At 40.9% G+C, this 21,215-nt stretch overlaps 1 protein-coding gene across 2 annotated transcripts in view; it reads left to right on the top strand.

Moving 5' to 3' along the window:
- The first annotated feature begins 1,151 nt into the window (after positions 1-1,151).
- FAM3C (FAM3 metabolism regulating signaling molecule C) overlaps positions 1,152-21,215 on the top strand; it is a 53,211-nt gene continuing 33,147 nt past the window's right edge. The window contains exon 1 of one of the 2 annotated variants that reach the window (XM_081146952.1): positions 1,152-1,343. The gene's annotated coding sequence lies outside the window, so the exon portion shown is untranslated. The remainder of the gene's footprint in view (positions 1,344-21,215) is intronic. The other variant, XM_081146953.1, reaches the window with a different exon arrangement.

Consider the following 21,215-nt stretch of genomic DNA (forward strand, 5'->3'; position numbering starts at 1 on the left):
GGCTTCATAAATTCTTTCAGTGGAACATAGGGAACTAGGGGAGGCATGTGTACAGTAAATGTGTTTTAGTAAGAAAAAACATGCCTTGTTTATAGATAGATGGAGCTGGGCTGGAATTCCAACTTCACAACTTACTATACTGTATTTTTGAGCAAGTTATTTAAACTCATTTTTGGAGTCTTGGTTATTTGATTTGTTAAAAGATTACACAAATAGTATCTACTTCAGTTGAGTTGTGACCATTGAATGAGAACACACACCCAGAGGCTCTGCAAAGGTCCAGCAAAGTGGCACAAAGGAGGCTCTCAGAATGCATCTCTTGCTTCCTTCCCCTATCATGGAACACAAACTCCAGAATGCATAGCTATTCTTTAGGTTCTGTGTTTTATATTTCTAGAAGAAAAGCTAAGACTTCCTAGAGTACTTACTATGGTCAAACCGTATTATTTCTTTAATGCAACTTAATTTCTACAACCATGTATTGTCCCGATATTCTACTTTATAATAGTTAATAATGACAATTAATAGTTATTAATTTTTCTGCAATATAGAAATGAATTATTAAACAGTTTTGTATTCTTGGGTCAGGTTTTGCACAGTGGGATTTGGATAGATTACCTAGTCATGTGGAAAAACATTTCTAACTGTTGTATTGCTAAACAATTTAAACGAAGTAAGATGCAAAATACAAGCACTACTTTCTCCTTCAGTGAAACATTTAAGGTGGCCAGCGCTCTAGTCCTGCGGCCGGGCGGTATTGTCATGACAGGTTACCTAGCTTTTAAGGAGTCAGAAGGAAAATGACTAATGTGCTAGGTTGATAGGACCATCTCATACCATCAGCCAGTAGTCCTCTAGAATGGAACTGGTTATGTTAAAAGTTATGCCCTAAGGTCAGGATATGAAAGTGACTGTGAACGGGGGAGGGGCGTGCGGCACACTCTCCCCTCGCCTTGCGGGGTAACCGGGCGCCCTGCGGCGCCGCCCTGACTCCCACGTGGCTGGTGCAGATTGCGCAGCGCCGGACGCCCGGCCACGAGCCGCACAGCGACACCTCCGTCCGCGCTCCCGCCCTTCCTCCGGCCCGCCGCGGCGTCGGCTCGGTCCTCCACCGCCAGGGGGCGGGCGCGGCTTCCCGGCGGCGGGGGCCCATTGGTCGCGGCGGGGAAGCGGGAGAGGAGGCCCAGCGGCGAGCTGGCTTCCTCCTGGCCAGTCGCTGGGGTGAGGGGAAGCCCGAGGCGCTCGGGAGGAAGCGGCGGCTGCTCCGTCGGCCTCCGGCGAGACTGACGGCGGGGAGGCCGGAAGGCGGGCGAGCTTGGCGCGGAGAGGCGGGCGGGAGGCCGGTGAGACGGTCGGGGAGGCGGAGGGAGCCGCGGCCCAGGGCGGGGAGAATAGGGGAGGCTCGGGGAAGCCGGGACCCACCTTCACCTTCACCTCCGCTCGCCGCGCTGCCGGCCGGGGGCGGCCGCGGGGGTCGGGCCAAGGCAGGACCGGGGCGCCGGAGCCGGGTCCGGGCCCCCCGGCGCCGCCTTCCCCTCCAGGTGCTCCCCGCCCGGGGCTCCTCGCGGGCGGGCGGCGCCCGCACCTGGCGCTCGGGCGCGGCGCCGGGCTGCCAGCTGGGCGCGCGCGACGCGGGGCTCGGGCTCGGCGCGGGGGAGGTGTGGGCGAGTGCCCCGGAGGAGCGGGCAGGGAGCTGGCGTTGCACTGGCGCTCTGGAGGCCGTTTTGGCTCACTTACAGTAAAGTTTTAGTGCCTCTTAAACTGGGGGTACTTTTATTTTTAAAACTACTCAGCCCTTTGGTGTTGGGTGTCATTGATGAATGTGCTGCTCCTCCCCCCCCCCCTTTTTTTCTTTTACCCCATTTGTTACCTATCCTCTCAGTTTCTACCACGGGTGAGGATGAGTGACCCTAGATCAAAATAACATCAGGGACGGACTATTTGATACTTAGATTCCAGTTGTGATTTGTGTGTGTGTGTGATTTCATCTGCCGTAAAATTTTTTTTTTGTACAATACAGAACCACTGTCAAGTGGACAGAACGTTTTGTTTCTTTTTATTTAGTAAAAAATATATGGCCCTTGCCTGTTGCCCACTGGTTAGAGCCTCAGCCGGGCTTGACTCCAGCCGAGGGCAGGTACCTTGGTGCAGGCTGGTCCTGGCCCGTTAGGGGCGCTCGCGGGAGGCAGCCAGTCCGCGCGTCTCTCACGTCGAAGCCTCTCTCTTTCTCTCTCTCCCCCTTCACTCTGAAAAAGCAATGGGAAAAGTATCCTTGGGCGTGGATTAAAAATAAATAAATGAAAAATATGGATACAATGATGCTAGTTACTGTTAGATTGCTTATTAGGCACTGTGCCAGGTGGTTTCATAGGCACTTTTGTTTTTGACTAGGTCCTTTTATTTATCTTTCTTTCTAAATTTTACAAAGAAAATATGGACTCCCTAGAGGTTGATTCTAAGGGTACATCCCATGCACCCTTGACTACCTTGGGGGATTAGTGGTATCCTGTCCCTTTTTCCAAGTTCAGGGAAACATGACTGTGATGGCTTCCGTCAGCTACTGACCTATGTCCCAGAAGGTATGATGGAGCTGAAAAAGTTCCTATTGTGCCTTGGCCGGTGTGGCTCAGTGGTTAGAGCATGGCCCATGCATGGAAGGGTCAGCCTGCACACCCAAGTGTCACTTGGTCAAGGGCATGTACCTGGGTTGCAGGTTCAAAGCAGGCTCCACTTCCCCCCACCTGGGGCCTGAGAGGGAGGCAACCAATTGATGTGTCTCTTTCATATGGATGTTTTGTTTTTTTCTCTCTCTTTCTCCCCCCTCCCTCCCTCCCTCTTTCCCTCCCTTCTACTTTCTCTAAAAATCAGTGGAAAAAATATCTTCCAGTGAGGATTAACAACAACAAAATTCCTATCACCTAGCCACACCAAAGTGCAAGGCGTTACTCACATGTCTGAGGCTGCCAGTGGTGTAAAAGTAGAGCACATACAGTTGACCCTCGAAAAGATGGGACTAGGGGCTGGGGTTCCTGCACAGTTGAAAATCTAGGGTAAGTCTTGACTTACACAGTCAGCTTTCCCATCTGTAGATTCCACCAGCTGCCAGTCAAAAACAGTCTTTTCACGTTTCCAGCTGTGGTCTCCCAACTGCAGGGTCCCAACCCCAGATTCCCAACAGGGGATCAGAGATACTGTTTTGGTCTACAGTTAATTGAATACCCAGATGTGAAGGATCAATTGTATTTACTGAAAAAAAATCCACATAGGAGAGGACCCTCACAGTTCAAACTTGTGTTGTTCAAGGGTCAACTGTGTGTATATTAAGTAATACTTGATAATTATAAGAAATGACTATGTTACTGGTCTATATATTTACTGTCCTCTACTTTTTATGGTTATTTTCGAGTGTAGTCTTTTAACTCATTAAAAAAACGTTTGCTGTAAAACAGTATGTCATACTATGCCTGCAGCAGCCTCATATATCTCATGCTCACCCCATCTCTTAATGGCATCATTTTCTCTTGTGCTTGATTTGTTGTTTTGTACTATAACATGCTGTATAGGCTTGTAGCCTAGGGGTAATAGGTTATACCATATAGCCTAGATGTGTAGTAGGCTAGGCCATCTATTTTTGTGTAAGTGCACTCTATGATGTTCACCCAAGGACAGAATCGCCTAGTAATGCATTTTTCAGAACGTATTCCCTGTTCCCGTCATTAAATGGCATGTGACTGTTCACACGGTACTGCAGATTACTAAGGGATCTCCATTTAACTTAGAAAATAAAAGTTAATAACTTATGTCATTCAACATGAAATTGGCAGAGTAGTGTCTGGTTTGGGACATATCATTCACTGTACTGCTTTTAAAGGCTGCCCAGTCTCTTGAGTTCTGTTTACTAATTAAACACTTTTATTTTTCAATTTTATTCAGGTGTTAGAAGCTTTGTTTCACAAATTCTGTATAACGTTTTCTCAGCACATTAAAAACTAGCATTTATTGATAGTAAGAAATAAAAAAGTTCATCCCTGTGTTGCTCAGTTGGTTAGAGCATCATTCCAATAGGCCAAGGTTGTAGGTTTGATCCCCGGTCAGAGCACATACAAGAATCAACCAATGAATGCATAAATGGGAGGAACAACAAGTCGATGTTTCTCTCTCTCTCACCTTTCCTCTAAAAGTCAATAAATTTAAAAACTAAAAAGTTCAATGCAGTGATTCTCAACCTGAGGACCTTTCAGAATCACCTGCAAATGGGGCTTTTGATTTTTTTTTTTTAAGTATACAATCTTATATTGGGTATAATATTAGGTGTACGATATAATGACAACATTTTTATAACTAACAAAAATCCATCTAGCTCAGAGCTTAGTAAAATAGCAAAACTTTGTCTTGGACTCAGTCCTGAAGTATTCTGACTTTGGGATCATATAATCTGGATTTTAAACTCTAGTCCTGCATTTTGTTATTTTGTGAATGGCAAGGACAAATTTATTTAATATCATACAATGCCTTGTTCTCTTAACCTGATTGGGGAGATTGAACAAAATTCCCAAGATATTAAAACTTTAAAAGGTTTTATGATTTTCATTCTGCTCCTAAAAATATAGTCAGCTGACTTTCAGAAGAGTAAATTAGGTGTTCCAGTACCTTTGAGTTTCCACAGCTGCTCCATCATTATTCTTGGTTGAAGTTGTTCTTAAATTACATTTTCCTTATTTCTAGTCTACCTAATTTTTTCATCTGCTGTTCATGGTTTTTCTAGTTTTACTCTGGTGAGTTTTTTCTTTTTCAATTTCCTTTTTAAAAGATTAAGTTAAATTCATATAACAAAGTTTGCCATTTTAAAGTGTAAAATTCAATGGCATGTAGTACATTCACAGAGTTGTGCAGTCATTACTTCTGTTTCGTTCTAAAACATTTTCTTCACCCCAAAAGGAATCCCCATGTCCATTAAGCAGTACACGCTATTCCTTACTTCCTCTAACCCCTGGCAATCACTAGTCTGCTTTCTGTCTTATGGATTTACCTGTTGGACGTTTCATATAAATGGAGTCATACAATATGTGATCATTTATGTCTGGCTTATTTAGTATAATGTTTTACAGATTCATCCATGTGGTGACATATGTCAGAACTTTGTTCCTTTTTATGGCTGAAGAATATTCCACTCTAGGTACATACTGCATTTTGTTTAATCATTAATCCATTGATAAAACCTGGTGAGTTTTTGTGTGCTAGTGAGGAAAAGTTATATGGACATCTGCATCAATGAGTCAGTTTCTAGATTTTCACCCTAAATTCTACAAGGTTTGTAAAGGTAGTGTCATGGTATCAGGTGTACTTTACGACCTGTAGATACCATTATATGCAGTTAAGTGATCATTAAATGTGTTCTGAAGGACCTGTGATTGATAAAAATGAATTTTTAAATTGTTTCAGAAAATTTTACACTAGAAGCTTCTTACTACGCATTCTTTGCAAATGGCTGCTAGCTTGCATTCATTTTGTTTTGTTTTTTGTTTTTTTCGGATAGGTGAGCTATCCAGGGACCCTTGGGCAGGTGGAACTGCTATTGGGGAAATGCATGCGTGGCCTTTCTCCTTTGCTAGTGGGAGTGGGGTTCTCAGGGTACCACTGGAATAAGCATTTCCAGAGGTTGCCCATGGGAGGATGAGATGTGGTAGAAAACTTTAGTTGTGTGGAATTACATCCTTTGGTTTCTAAAGTACTATTTCCCTTAATCCAGTACTGGAAGATGTGCAGCTGGGGATTCAGCAGAGCTAGAAGCAGAGTCACTGTCCAAAGTTTCCTTTCCATGGTGGAGCTGGGTCTAGTTTAGCATTAGCCTAGTTGTAGTCCACATGATTGTGGGCCATGTGGGTGAAATGCGGGAGCAGAAGAGCCCTGCAAACTAGGAGCAGGAATCGAGGCAAGAGAGCAACTCCTTTGTTTAGGAGTTAAAGTACCTGGAATATTCCCAGGATTGTAGTGGCCACACCTGCTCTGGCCAATGACCTGTTCCCAGGTCACTGACAGATACTTCCCCATGTGACCCAGACTTTACTGGCCATGTGTCTGTTCTTTCCATGTCCAGTCCCTTCCCTCAGGGATCTGTGGGGAACAAACTGTTGGCTTTGCAGCTTCCTGGAAATGAATGCCCATAATATATGGCCTTCCCTTGCGCCTTTCCTGTTATTTACAACTAGTTTATTACAGTGGTATCAGAACCACTCTGCTCCTATATTTGTTCATATGGAGGGTCTGATTGACAGAACTATGTTTCATTTGCAGTTCTGCAGACTACTTAAAGGTAATCAAGTGCAGTGGATATATAGGGGAATTCTTAAACATTCATTCACAATAGGAACATGTAACATCTCCTCTGATAAAATGTAAAATAGTTGCGTGGGATGAAGATAGCTATAATGTATGTAAATTTGTGCCCTCCTCCCCTCTTGCTCTCTCTCTCTCTCTCTGTCTCTCATCTCTTTGTAGCAGTTTGTTAACTGGATACTTCTTTACCCAACTTATGTTCAACTTATAGTTAAAATGTGTTTCGTTTTATTTTTGCCAGTGTTGTCAATAATATGTTTATTTCTATCCTTTTATCTCTCTTCCTCCTCTTAGATGGATGGCATAGTGTAAGATAAGTTAGTTTAGATTACAACTGTTAATTTTTTAGTTTTATTAAATTTATTGGGGTGGCATTAGTTAATAAGATCTTATAGGTTTCAAGCATACATTTCTTTGACACATGATCTGTATATTGCATTGTGTGACCACCACTCAAAGTCAGATCATCTTCTGTCACCGTATATTTGGCGCCCATTACCCTTTCATATTACAGCTGTTTAGTTGTAGAACTCTGAAGGAGCAGGCAGAACTAAATGTCATTTTGTTTTGTTTTCTGTTTTTGGCATATTTGTGCTCTTGGTTACAGTATCACCATTTCATTTCTTCAACTGGATTGTGACTAAAATTCCGCTTTGGTAGATGAAGAAAAGCTGCAAGCAAATATTTGGGTAATTTTTATCTACACTCTTGTAACCATTGTGAACAGGAGTTAGCTCTGCTCTGTCCTCAGCTCATTCTCCAGATTTATTCGCTGCCCCCCTCTCCCTCCTCACACCCACAGGGGACCTGACCCAGAGTCAGGCTGATTTCCATTCATTGTAAAGGAAAGAGTGAAAATTCTTGTCATAATTATTATTTTGAATTTTACCTTTGGGCTTTTTTGGCCTAGATCTGCCTCACTTTTTTAAAAAAAAAATTTGGTAATTCCCCTAAATTCCTCTGTGTGTTTGGACTGGTGTAGATCTGAAATTCTCAGATCTCCGCAGGAATGAGAACCAGCTGGAGAGCTCCTTAACTATGCGGGAGTTTTAATTCTTATTCCTGGGGCTTCTGGGCTGAGGAATTTGCATTTTAAAAAGCCCACAGGTAATTTTGGTGTCCATGCTGTGGGTGACATTGCACTTAGGGCTTCAAAAAACAGATATGATGCTTCATTGAATCTAAGATGTTTGTAAGGTACACCATTATTTTATATACTACTGTTACCAGAAAGGCTACCTGGCCCTTGGTGAGTCTCCTAGGGCCAGCCTGGAGTGTGTAGATTCTTGACTTCGTGCAGGAATAACTTCACAGCATGAGTCCAGAAGACTATGAGGAACTGTTTATTAAAGCTGAGGACATAAAACAAGAAGAGGGCTTATTAGAGAAGAAGCAACAGGAGAGCCTAGGCTGGGCTGCCCAAGCTCTCTGGGATGTCAGAAAAATGGGACCTTGGGATGAGGTTCAGGGGGCTAGTCTGCTAAGAGCTGCTGCTGCCCCTTGCTTCCCAGGTTGCAGTCTCTTGGGGTCCCTTAGAGTTCAGGAGGTGAATGCCTGCGGGGGAAGGAGAGAGGAAAGGGAATGTGGGAGTGCTCCTCAGAGAGAGATCATGCCCTTAGTCCTTTGTCTTGAGGCTTTTATTTCTCTCTCACAGATTGGAATCTCGGAGGATTTCAACAGAATATTCATCAGTTTTCTAGGTGTGCACCTTCAGGGTCGTAGTCTTCGTTGATTGGCCAGTGTCAAAGCAAGGAGTCTTCAGTCATTGCAACTGGTCTGGTGTCGCCCACCTGATTTTGCTGCTTTTCTGGGTCTGGAGCTGAAATACTACTGAGGCCTAGATGTTGTTCCTAGGGAGGTGGCCTTCTGTATCTGCTGTAAATTGTTCTGTCAGTTTGTTCAATTATCTGTCTCAGTTTCCCTATTCCATTTGTCCTGGCTTACTGGCCTGTCTCACTGCTAAGAAAAAAATGTAAGCCTAATCCTGATTTAAGACATGTTAAATGAGGGAAGTAGTGTGCACTTTAGAATCAATAAAATAGAGTGAACCACAGGCCCCTCTTTGTTATGATAAAAGGCTATTAGGAAGCATAGAATCTACAAAATAAAATAATTATAATGCAGCATTTCTTTAGACCTTTTACTATGTAAAATATTTATTTATAATACACTTTAATATGAAGTGTCCTTACTTGACATTTATTTGTAATGCTGATTGTACTGGTGACTGTTTTAAAGTACACGTTAGCTGTATTGTAGGTTCTAATGCGCTCCCATTTGGCTCGTACTTCATCCTGTCTGTTTCCAGTCATGTACAGGCTGATGATTCCGTTCAGAAGCATTATTTCTAGCTTTTTTGTACTTTAGTGGTTTTCATTTGTAATTACAGCCCCCTGAACTATTTACTTAATGTCACTAATGTCACTGTTTCATCGACTTTGGCTGTGGCTTGATCATCTTGTCCTCCCCGTAACCCTCATTACAGGGAGATAGCTGTTTATAAGCGTATATACCAGCCACCTCCTGTCCTCTCCTGAGTGGTTTGGGATATAGTGGTAATAATCAGGGTTAAGTCCTAAACCTGTGTCAGAGTAAACCTGAACTCTGGCAGCCAACTCAAAGAGTGCCATTGTGGCATAGTGGGTATTGAAAGAGTATCTGTGGGTGAGAACAAATCTGTCTGCACTAATAAAAATTCAGTGAAGCAAAACCCACCTGTTCATGGTACTTTCTTCCTTGGCATCGTCTTGGAGAATAAAATATCTTTGCTAGTTAGATATTAGATTTGGGAGGGGAAGCAGAGCACATGCCCATTTAGTTTTTAATCACTGGAAGTATTTACATGGTTAAATGCTTGTTGATCAACTGAAATATTTCAGATATCTGATATCTCGTTTCCAAAGAGGTAAGAACTTCAGGTCTCTTTAGCTAACTCACATTGATTGAAGAGCTGGACTGTGGGATTCTTGACACTGAGATGAACCATGTTGAAGTACTTTTGCTCCTAGAATGTAGTGTGTGTGACTGGTCTGTCCGGTTTGATTATGACAAGAGCAAAATTCCGAGGTGTCCTAAATTGAATTACAGCAGGCAGGAGAGTAGAAGGAGGAGATGAGAGCGGTTGATCAGTTAGTAACTTGTAGGGCAAAAGCAACAGAAGACTGCTCACTCCTGAATGTCTGTGGACACTGAGTTAACTTCCAGGTGGCTCTTTCCCAGATTATCTAGAGAGAATAGTCCTGTAGTAGCCCACTACCAGGCGCCACAGACCACCAGGCGCCTCTTTCTAACACGTGACCTTTCCAGACTTGCCCACAACCAATCCTAAAGAAGAAATACTTCCTTAGGGACTCTGCACCTATCGCAGAATTAGCTCTGTTTCACCTTTTCTCACTTCCTTTATCTGTAGCCAATGTAAATGTTTTCAAAACGACTTACATCTTTCTTCCCCAAATATTAGCATGAAGGAGTCCCATTGAATGCTGTACTGTGGACATGTCTTCTCCACCTGGCTGTTGCTGGTGGCTCAGGCTACTTGCCCCCCAGGACCTGGTGATTTTTCTGGCTAGCATACAGCTCAGTAAACCTTTCAGAAAAGCTTTTGGCTGTGAAAGTTTTTGTGTAACAGTTACCTCTCTGCACAGAGACAGGCACAGTTGGTCTAAGCAGGGCCCTTGCATGATTCAGCACCTTTGCTAACTGGTTTTAACTGGAAGTGCGAGTTGGTATTGTAGTTATATTGGGTCATTTTTTATTCTTAAAAGGATGGAGTTTTATCTAGCTGCTGTAGGTCAGATGGAAGCTTTCTGAAGTGTTACTTTCTCTATTCACTGCTAGGAGACACCCTCCCGCCCCAATGCATAGCTAAGATCATCCACACCCATGTTTTCTCAGCATATGGATTTGAAAGTTGGATAGTGAGAAGGCTGATAGGAAAATAAAAAAGTATTCCTTGAAATATGATATTGGAGGAGAGCTGTATAGATACCCCAGGCCACCAGAAATTCAGGTGTGTCCTAGAGCAAATTAAGGCTGAAACATTGCTGGGGGCAAACACGACAGAACTGAAGCTGTCCTGCTTGGGGCAGATCATGAGAAGTAACGGGGTCTTTGGAAAAGACAGCACTGCTGGGAAAAACAGAAGGCGGTAGGAAAAGGAAAATATGAGAGGGACTGAGTCCATAGAAGAAGCCGTAGGCGTGGGTCTGCAGGAGCTGAGCAGGGCCGTCAAGGACAGGCATCGTGGACATCAGTGATTTGTAGGGTCCAGGAGTCAGAGCCGACTCAAGGGCACATGACATACAGCAGTTTATGGTGCACTGTGGGGTAAAGCTAAAATCCACCCAGGGCAATCCCGGTAGGTTCCGTATTAAGGGTATTAAGAATTGGTTAACATTCTGAGTGTGGGTGGGGATTGGGGTTGGGGGTGGGGTTAAAACCACTTTCTGGCTCATTTGTGATTTTCCACTGTATACTTTTAATCCTCTTTCTTAGCCACATTTAGACATTAATCCTTTTTAAAAATATAATTTCAATGTGATGCTATTAAGAGAATAAGAAAAGGCTTATGTTACTAGTTCCGATAACTTAAAAATCCAGGCACAGATCATCCATGTCCCTCTCTTTACAAGGTTTCAATAGAATATTAAAATTCTAAATGGTTTATGCATTGGTTCTGTTGAGTCCTTAGCTAAAGGTTTGGACTGTTGCTTTGCAGTCTGACCTTTTTGAAGGCATCTTTGCATAAGGAGTGGATACATTTATATTTTTTTCTTAAAGTAGTTATTCTTGGTGTTACAGAATTCACATAGATCTCTTCCCCTTTGCAAAGTTAAGAAAAAAAAAAAAAAGACTTTTTTGCTCTTTTTTCTTCTAGTCATAATGGAAGGTTAGCTTGGGCATTTGAAACCTGGGGTACTTTTATAGTTGTTAGGTAGTCATTTAAAATGTTTCCTTAAATTATTATCAGGCCATACTTGCTTTTCAAAGGTGTAGCACATATGTGTGTTAAAATGGTAGATTTTTTTTTTTTTTAATATATCTTTATTGATTTCAGAGAGAGGAAAGGAGAGAGAGAGATAGAAACATCATCGATCAGCTGCCTCCTGCACGCCCCCGACTGGGGATCAAGCCCGCAACCCGGGCATGTGCCCTGACCGGAAATCGAACCCCGATCGCCTGGATCCCAGGTCCACGCTCAACCGCTGAGCCACACCTGGCCGGGCAAAATGGTAGATTTTTAAAAAATCTTTTCTCTGGGATTTAGTATCAAACTCTTACTAGTCCTCAAATACTTTCTCAAGTTAGTAATTTGATTTTTCTGTTAAGCATTTAGTGTTAAGAACACCAAGTGTTATTAAATTCATGACATTTATAACAATGAAACCAACACAGATACTATACTGAGATAAATGTTCAGATTCTTTCAAATGAATGCAACCTTCTCACCCCTCTTTATTCTGTAATTTCAGAATGTATCCAGCCTGGCAAGCTGTTTGTATGGTAGCATCTGCTATAGTGATAACATTTCTTTTTAATTTAAGAAAAGGCTTTCTTAAAGATAAATATTTGGAATTTTAAACATCAGATACACAGTTACACCCCCACCGCCCCATAAGCCCATCACAAAAATAGTCACTTTTAAATACCTATATAAAGAACAGGCCATATGTATGTCCTCTTTGGAGAAGTGTTTATTCAGGTCTTTTTAACCATTTTTAAATTGGATTGTCTGTCTTTTGTTGAATCGTATGAGTTCTTTATATACTTTGGAAATTAACCCCTTATCACATGTGTCATGGGCGAGTATGTTCTCCCATACAGTGAGTTTCCTTTTCATTTTAGTTTGATGTAATCCCATTTGTTTATTTTTTCTTTTGTTTTCCTTGCCCTAGGAGATGTATCAGTGAAAATTCTGCTGTGTGAGATGTCTATGATTTTACTGCCTGTTTTAAGTTTATTCTGGTATATGGTGTAAGTTGGTGGTCTAATTTCATGTTTTTGCATGTACCTGTCCAATTTGCCCAATACCAGTCATCAAAGAGACTGGACTGTCTTTACTCCAGTGTATGCTCTTGCCTTCTTTGTCAAATATTAATTGAGCTTAATGGCGTGGGTCAGTTTCTGAGTTCTCTGTTCTGTTCCATTGATCTCTATGTCTGTTTTTGTGCTAGTACCAGGCTGTTTTGATTACAATAGCTTTGTAGTAAAACTTGATATCTGGTATTGTGATCCCTCTAACTTTGTTTTCCTTTCTCAAGATTGCAGCGGCTATTTCACTATTTATATAGTTCCATATAAAGTTTTGGATTATTCGTTCTAGATCTGTGAAGTATGCTGATGATGTTTTAATAGGGATTGCATTGAATCTATAGATTGCTTTGGGTAGTATGGATATTTTAATGATGTTAATTCTTCCGATCCATGAACATGGTATATGCTTCTACTTGTTTGTATCTTCCTATATCTCTTTTTTTCAATGTCCCATAGTTTTCTAAGTACAGGTCTTTTACCTCCTTGGTTAAGTTTACTCATTGGTATCTTATTTTTTCCTTGCAATGGAAAATGGGATAGTTTTTTTAGTTTCTCGTTCTGAGAGTTTATTATTGGTGTGTAAAAATGCCATCAATTTCTGGATTTTAAATTTGTATCCTGCTGCGTTGCCAAATTAATTTATTAAATAGTAGTTTTTTGGTGGATTCTGTAGGGTTGTCTATGTACGTCATCGTGTCATTTGCAAATAATGACAGTTTTACTTCCTCCTTTCCAATTTGGATATCTTTTATGTTTTCTTCCTGTCTGATGCCTATGGCGAGGACTTCCAGTACTATGTTGAATAAGAGTGGTGAAAGTGGACAGCCCTGTCTTGTTCCTGTTTTTAAGGGAAACACTTTTAGTTTTTGCCCATTAAGTATGATGTTGGCTGTAGGTTTGTCATATATGGCCTTTATTATGTTGAGGTATGATCCCTCTAGTCTCACTTTGCTGAGAGTTCTTATCAAATATGGGTGCTGAATTATGTCAAATGCTTTTTCAGCATCTATTCATATGATCATATGGTTTTTATCCTTCATTTGTTTATGTGATATGTCACATTTATTGATTTACAAATATTGTACTGGCCTTGCTTCTGTGGAGTAAATCCCACTTGGTCATGGTGTATGATCTTTTTAATGCATTGCTAGATCTGATTTGCTGAGAATTTTTAGCATCTATGTTCATCAGGGATGTTGGCCTGGAATTTTCTTTGGAGTGTCTTTATATGGTTTTGAAATTAGGATAATACTGGCCCTGTGAAAAGAGCTTTGAAGTTTTCCCTCTCAAATTTTTTTGAGTAGTTTGAGGAGGATAAGTGTTAGTTCTTTGGATGTTTGTTAAAAATTGCCTGTATTTCCTTCCAGTCCAGGACTTTTGTTTGTTGGGAGTTTTTGATAACTTCTTTAATCTCATTAGTTGTTATCGGCCTAGTCAGGTTTTCTGATTCCTTCTGACTGAGTATTGGCTGATTGTATGTTTATAGGAATTTGTCCATTTCACTCAGGTTATCCCGTTTGTTGGCATATAGATGCTCATTGTATTTCCATACATACCTGTGAAGTTCTGTTGTGTCAATTGTTACTTAGCTTCTTTCATTTATTTAATCTATTTGGGTCATACCTCTGTTTCTTGATGTGTCTGGCAAAAGGTTCATCAATCTTGTTTATCCTTTCAAAAAACCAAATCTTGGTTTCAGTGATCTTTTGTATTGTTTTTTTATAGTCTCTATATCATTTATTTCTGCTCTAATTTTTAATATTTCTTCTACTTTCTCTGGGCTTTTCTTGTTGTTCTCTTTCTAATTCTTTTAGTTATAGGGTTAGATTGTTGATTTGAGCTCTTTATTGTTTTTTGAGGTAGGCCTGTAAACCTGTGAACTTCCCTCTTAGCACTGCTTTCACTGTATCCCATACATTTTGGATTGTTATGTGTTCATTGTCATTTGTTTCCAGGAAGTTTTTGATTTCTTCCTTGATCTCATTGGTAAACCATTCATTGTTTAATAACATACTATTTAGCCTCCATATGTTTGAATATTTTTGAGTTTTTTTATTGTAATTGATTTCTAGCTTCATGCCATTGTGATCCGAGAAGATGCTTGATAGGATTTCAGTCTTCTTGAACTTGTAGAGACTTGTTTTGTTTCCTAAGATGTGGTTTATCTTTGAGAATGTTTCATATGCACTTGAGAAGAATGTATATTCTGCAGCTTTGGGATGAAATGTTTTGTAAACATCAATTAAGTCCACCTGATATAGTGTGTCGTTTAAGGTTGCTGTTTCCTTGTTAATTTTTTGTCTTGAAGATCTATCTAGGGATATCAGTGGGATGTTAAAAGTCCCCTACTATGACTGTATTCATATTAATATAACCTTTAAAGTCTTCTAAGACTTTTTAAATATATTTAGGTGCTCCTATGTTGGGTGTGTATATGTTTACAAGGGATTTATCCTCTTATTGGATCCATCCCTTTAGTATTCTGTAGTGTCCTTCTTTGTCTCCTGGTATGACCTTTGTTTTGAACTCTTATTTCTTCAGATATATGTATTGCAGCCCCTGCGTTTTCATTTGCTTGGAAAATTTTTTTCCATCCCTTCACTTTCAATATGTGTGAGTCCTTTGTTTTAAGGTGGGTCGCTTGTAGACAGCATATATATGGGTCATGTTTTCTTGTCCATTCAGCTACCCTATGTCTTTTGATTGCAGCATCTATTAAATTTACATTTAAATTTATTGATAGATACTTATTTATTGCCTTTTTTTTGTGTGCCTGTGTTTCTCTTTCTACTTCTTACAGCATTCCCTTTAGCATTTCTTGCAGTGCTGGTTTGGTGGTAATAAACTGCTTTAGCCTTTTTTTGTCTGGACAGCTCTTTATTTCACTTTCAATTTTGAATGATAGCCTGAATGATAGCCTTGCCGAATGGAGTAGTCTTGGTTTCAGATCGTTGCTTTTCATTACTCTGAATACTTCATGGTATTACCTTCTGACCTATAGTGTTTCTGTTGAGAAATCAGCTGACAGCCTTATGTGAGCCCCCTTGTAGGTAATTGACTGTCTCTCTCTTGCTGCCCTTAAGATTATTTCTTTGTCTTTAACGTTTATCATTTTAATTATGATGTGTCTTGGAGTGGGTCTCTTTGTGTTCCTCTTGACTGGGACTGTCTGTGCTTCCTGAACTTGTGTGACTTTTTTCTTCACCAGGTTATGGAAGTTTTCTGTCATTGTTTCTTCAAACACATTGTCTTCCTTGCTCACTTTCTTCTCCTTCTTGTACCCATAGGAGGCAGATGTTTTATTATCATGTTTTCCCAAAGTTCCCTTAAACTCTCCTAATGCTTTTTAATTGCTTTTTTTCCCTTTGCTGGTCTTAATTGTTTTTTTGTCTTCCACATCACTGATTCAGTCATCTCCTTCATCAAGCCTGCTTTCAATTCCTTCCAGTGTATTCTTTTTTCTTTTTTTTAAATATACCTTTTATTGATTTCAGAGAGGGGAAGGGAGAGGGGAGGAAGAGAGATAGAAACATCAATGATGAGAGAGTCATTGATCGGCTGCCTCCTGCACGCCCCCAACTGGGGACTGAGCTTACAACCCGGGCATGTGCCCTGACCGAGAATTGAACCGTGATCTCCTGGATCCTAGGTCGACGCTCAACCACTGAGCCACACTCGGCCGGGCCAGTGTATGCTTGATGTCAGATAGTAGTGTTCTTTATTTCCAACTGGTTCTTATTCATGGTCTCCATGTCATTTTTCATGCTAATGTAGTTTCGACTAAGTTCGTGTAGCTCTTACTAAGTTTATTGAGCATCTTTATAACCATTAATTTGAACTCTATGTCTGATAAATTGGGCCTCCCGAGAGGTAATTTTGTGCCATCCAATCTCAGAAGCTTTCCAAGTTTGGCTCTAGGTGTCCTATTTGAAGCTTTAAGTGATCCACAACTTGCAACCGCTTTCACTGGGCTTATCGGCCCATGGGAGGGACCAAGCTGAGCTCCTAGCTGGGATTTTTAGCAGGGTGCCCTAAGGCAGATAGAGGGTGTGTACCCGGACTGTTTCCCTGTTCTCAGCCTAGAGGAGGCCCTCTTTGGCAGACCTATATGGTCTGCTGGAAGCCAAGGGTTGCTATCAGCTCTCCTGTGAGAGGGAAATGCCAGTCAGGGTCTCAGGAATATGGGGGGATGTAACTGCCCCACAGCCAGCCACTGCTGCTCCCTGAGACTGCTGCTCCTTGAGGCTGCTGCCTCCTCAGCTGGGTTCTTGATGCAGGGTAGGGTGAGTTGTATGGAGGGTGGGTGGTATTGCTTCTGTCTCTCAGGAGAAATGGTCCCTGCAATATTGGGGGGATGACTAAGCACTGGTATCCTGGAAGCCATCCTCCCTGCCACTGTCCCCAACTCCCTCCGCCTGTCTCTCTTCATGCAACTCCAGTCCACACTGTCCTCCCCCACAGAAACCCAGAGTGAGTGTCTGGGAACTAAAATCCTGTGCCCTGGCCCCTCAAAGTGGCTTTGCCCTAGCTAGTTTGGCTCAGGTGTTACAGCATGGACCTATGGACTGAAGGATCCCAGGTTCCATTCCAGCCATTCCAGCCAAGGGCATGTGCCTCAGTTGCAAGCTCAATCCCTGGCCCCTGGGGTGGGTGCAGGAGGTGACCAATTGATATATCTCTCTCACATTGATGTTTCTCTCCTTCTTCCACTCCCTCTGAAAAGCAATGGAAAAAATATCCTCAAATGAGGATTTAAAAAAAAAAAGTGTCTTTACCTCCCGTCAGCTCAGCTCTCCAGCTGCCAGAAGCCCCGCCACTGGTTGCTGCATCAGCAGCTGTTGCTGACTCTGGCTATCCCAGCTCAGGTGCCCTGCCTGGGGTCCTGGCCCTACTTCTCTCCAGGGGAACCCTCCTCACCCTTGGCCCCTCGCTATTAAGAGCTCAGCTAGCGCCTCTCCCAACACCGCCCTTCCTACCCATCTCAGGGTGGTTTCTGTCCTTCCTTGTTTACAAGTCTCTTCAGCCAGTTCCCCGCTGGCATTTCAGAGTGAATATTCCCCAATTTAGTTCTAATTCCAGTTAGAATCTAGGAGGAGGTGGGAGAAAGATCCACTTACTCCACTGCCATCTTCCCCAGCCTCTGGAGTATATGCTTCTTCCATGGAGAGCAGTTGATTATGCACATGTGTAATGAACACTCATAGAACACAGAATTTAGGATTGTTTGTTTATCCTACTTCTTTCTGTAGTGGTACTTCTAAGAGAACCAATAGAACCCTTGTGGCAGTTCATCCTGCAAATAACCCAGCAGGAAATGTTGGACTATTAGGGTATGGTCAGCAAAGTTTATTCCTCTATTTAAAAAATATTTTTAAATTTATATTTTGTTTTTTATTCCTCTATCTCTTGTTGGCAAATTACAACCCATGGGTTCTGTATGGCCACAAACCAAGATTGGTTTTTGTATTTTTAAGTGCTTGAAAAAAATCAAAAGAAGAATAATGTTTTGTGACGTGAAAATTTTATGAAATTCAAATTTCAGTATGCATAAATAAAGTTTAATTACGTCACAACTGGATTCCTTGGTTTATGTACATGTCTGCTTTCCAGCTACAATGCAGAGCATAGTAGTTGCAGTGGAGTCTGTGTGGTCCACAAAGCCTAAAATAGTTACCACCTGGCTCCTTTACAGAAAAAGTTGGCCAACAGTTGTTCTATTTTATCCACATAGAAAAGATATTTTCTGCAAATAATTTTTTAATAGTTTTGTTTCTATGTAAAATCAGAATAACCTAGTGACTTAGTTGCATCATTTATTTCAGTATTATCACTTTTTCTTTAACTGCTGTGGGACAGAAAATTTAATCTTTTACATTCTGATTTTGAGGGGGGATCTGTGTTAGTCTTTGTTCTCCGGAGAAACAACCAATAGGAGATGATGATAGATGATAGATGGATAGATAGATAGATAGATGATAGATAGATAGATAGATAGATAGATAGATAGATAGATAGATAGATGATAGATAGATGATAGATTAGATAGATAGATAGATAGATAGATAGATAGATAGATAGATAGATAGATGATAGATAGATAGATAGATAGATAGATGATAGATAGATGATAGATAGATAGATAGATGATAGATAGATGATAGATAGATGGGTGATAGATTGATAGATGATAGATAGATGATAGATAGATGATGATAGATGATAGATAGATAGATAGATAGATAGATAGATAGATAGATAGATAGATAGATTAGATAGATAGATAGATAGATAGATAGATAGATAGATGATAGATAGATAGATATCATAAGGAATTGGCTCATGCAGTTGTGGAGACTTAGAAATCAAAGGATCTGCAGTCAGCAAGCAGGAGAGCCAGTGTAATAGTTCTGATCCAAATCCAAAGGCCTGAGAACAAGGAGAACTGATGGTGTAAGCGTTAGTCCAAGTCTGAAGGTAGGTGAAGACCGACACACCAGCGCAAAGACAGTACACAGAGCGAATTCTCCCTTACTTAGACCTTTTAGTTTTGTTCAGGCCTCCAACAGTTTGGATGAGTGAGGCCCACACATGTTGAGGAGGGCAAACTATTTTACTCAAATCTCATCTAGAAACACCTTCACAGACATACCCAGGATAATGTTTAACCAAATATATGGACACCCAATGGTCCAATCAAGTTGACACATAATTAACCATTGCCGGGCCTAAATGTACTTTAAGTCTATCTGCTTGTACTTTGATCTTTTTTTCTTAGTCCTCTTGAAAAGCCCCAGTTCATGTGGAATATTAGAATCATAAGACTTCACTAAGTTGATGCATTTGAAATTGCATTTGGCCAGTACTGACATAAAGTTGGAATGAGTTGATATTTTCAATATGTTTATAAAGTATAACTTGTAGTATTTTTTCCAGTTTAATTGTTGTTACTGTTAATATTAAATACATGGCCCTGGCTGGTTTGGCTCAGTGGTTGGAGCATCGGCTCATGCACCGAAGGGTCTCAGGTTTGATTCCCGGTCAAGAGCACCTACGTGGGTACCTGGGTTGCAGGTTCGATCTCCAGCCCTGGTTGGGGTACATGTGGGAGGCAGCCAACCGGTGTCTCTCTCACATAGATATTTCTCCCTCCTTGCCTTCCTTCCATTCTAAAAAAGCAATGGACAAAAATATCCTCGGGTGAGGATCAACAACAAAAACAACAAAATTAAGTACATCAGTTATGTGCTACTGTGCTTCCATCCTTCCTGTCTTTGAGGAAGGTCCTAACACACATGCTTGGTCATTTTGTCAGATCTCTGGAGTGGCTGGGCAGCGGAGATTAGCAATTCCCAGAGCAATTTGCAAAAGCAAGATTGATTGGCATGGAATTTTGTCAACAAACTCCTTATATTACAGTATATCAGTGAGCTGCTGGGGTAAAGGGAAGAGGGTTTGTTTGTAGTATCAGCTTCTTATCCTTATGACCTTAGACAAATCCCTTGACTTCATCTGTAATGCCATCCTAATACCCACTACACTAGCGGGCTGTTGGGAAGATTACATAAAATGAGAATGTATATGAATTGCTCTGCTGTTTGCATTATTACCTGGTCTATGTTAATTGCCAAGAACTTTCCCTCCTTGTAAATGATTATTTTTATGGTTTATTTTGTTTATGTAGCATGTTCTTGTAATTCACATGATGTAGCTGGAGTCCATTTCTCAAGGAAAAAAATGAAAGTATCACTTGACCTGTGTATTTATCTGTTTTTCCTAAAGTTGATTGATTCTAGGATGATACCTGCTTACTGAGGGCTGATTTTCACAAAACTTCCCTAAATTAGAGTAAAGTAGATAATTGGGCCAAAGGAAGTGTTTGAATTATAAGACATTCAAAGCAATCCAGTATGTCATTTTGAGACCCTGATTTAGGCTCTCTTCTTCAGACTAGGGCTAGGTCACATTCTTAATTAGTGTTTACCGGGAACAACGCCTTACTGCCCAAGGGTGTCATGGTGACCCTCCTTGCAGTGGACTCTCAGATGACTGCACTTTACATATTAGCAGTTGGATTTGGTTCAGTCATTTATCTAAAAGACTGGAACATTGTTTTGGCCTATATGTATTTCACAAATGTACTGTAAGAGTTGTTTTTGCTTTAATCTACCCTAAAAATATTGTCCCATACCACCAATATTCTAGTTTTTGTAAATGGATCTAATTTCTATATCTCTACCTTTTAATGAACGTATAAGAAAAATTATAAGCTATTTTACCCATAGTTTCTGGATTAAAGAGATTTGAATTTATAGCAGAAGCCTCTTTACCCTCATGATCATCTTCTCTGGACCTGTTCAATCCCTACCTGACTGTTGGAGGTTCAGCCTCAGGTTTATACAAGATCCCATTAAATTTTTGCTTTTCCCCCTACTAAGATGATTATATGTAATGATTTTTCTTGTTTTTATTTATTTTTTTTAGAGAGAGAGAAAGAGGGAGGAAGGAAGAGCATTGATTTGTTGTTCCACTTAATTATGCACTCATCGATTGCTTCGTGTACGTGCTTTGACTGGGGATCAAACCTGCAGCCTTGGCATATGGGGACAGTGCTCTTACCATCTGATCTACCCTGCCAGGGCATGATTTTCCTTGTTTTTTAAATGTCCTCCTAAGAAGACAAGTTAGGAACAAGTTTGAATTAGCACATAGTAAACATTTGTTCTTAAATATATTCAATATATATCAATAGGCTGATTTACACTCTTAGAAAACTAATTTGCTTCTTAAGCAAACTAATTAAAAATGTGTTATGACTGAAATTTGATGAGATTTTAATTTAGAGATTT

This window comes from Miniopterus schreibersii (assembly GCF_964146895.1).
Source record: "Miniopterus schreibersii genome assembly, chromosome: 9".
Classification (NCBI taxonomy): domain Eukaryota; kingdom Metazoa; phylum Chordata; class Mammalia; order Chiroptera; family Miniopteridae; genus Miniopterus; species Miniopterus schreibersii.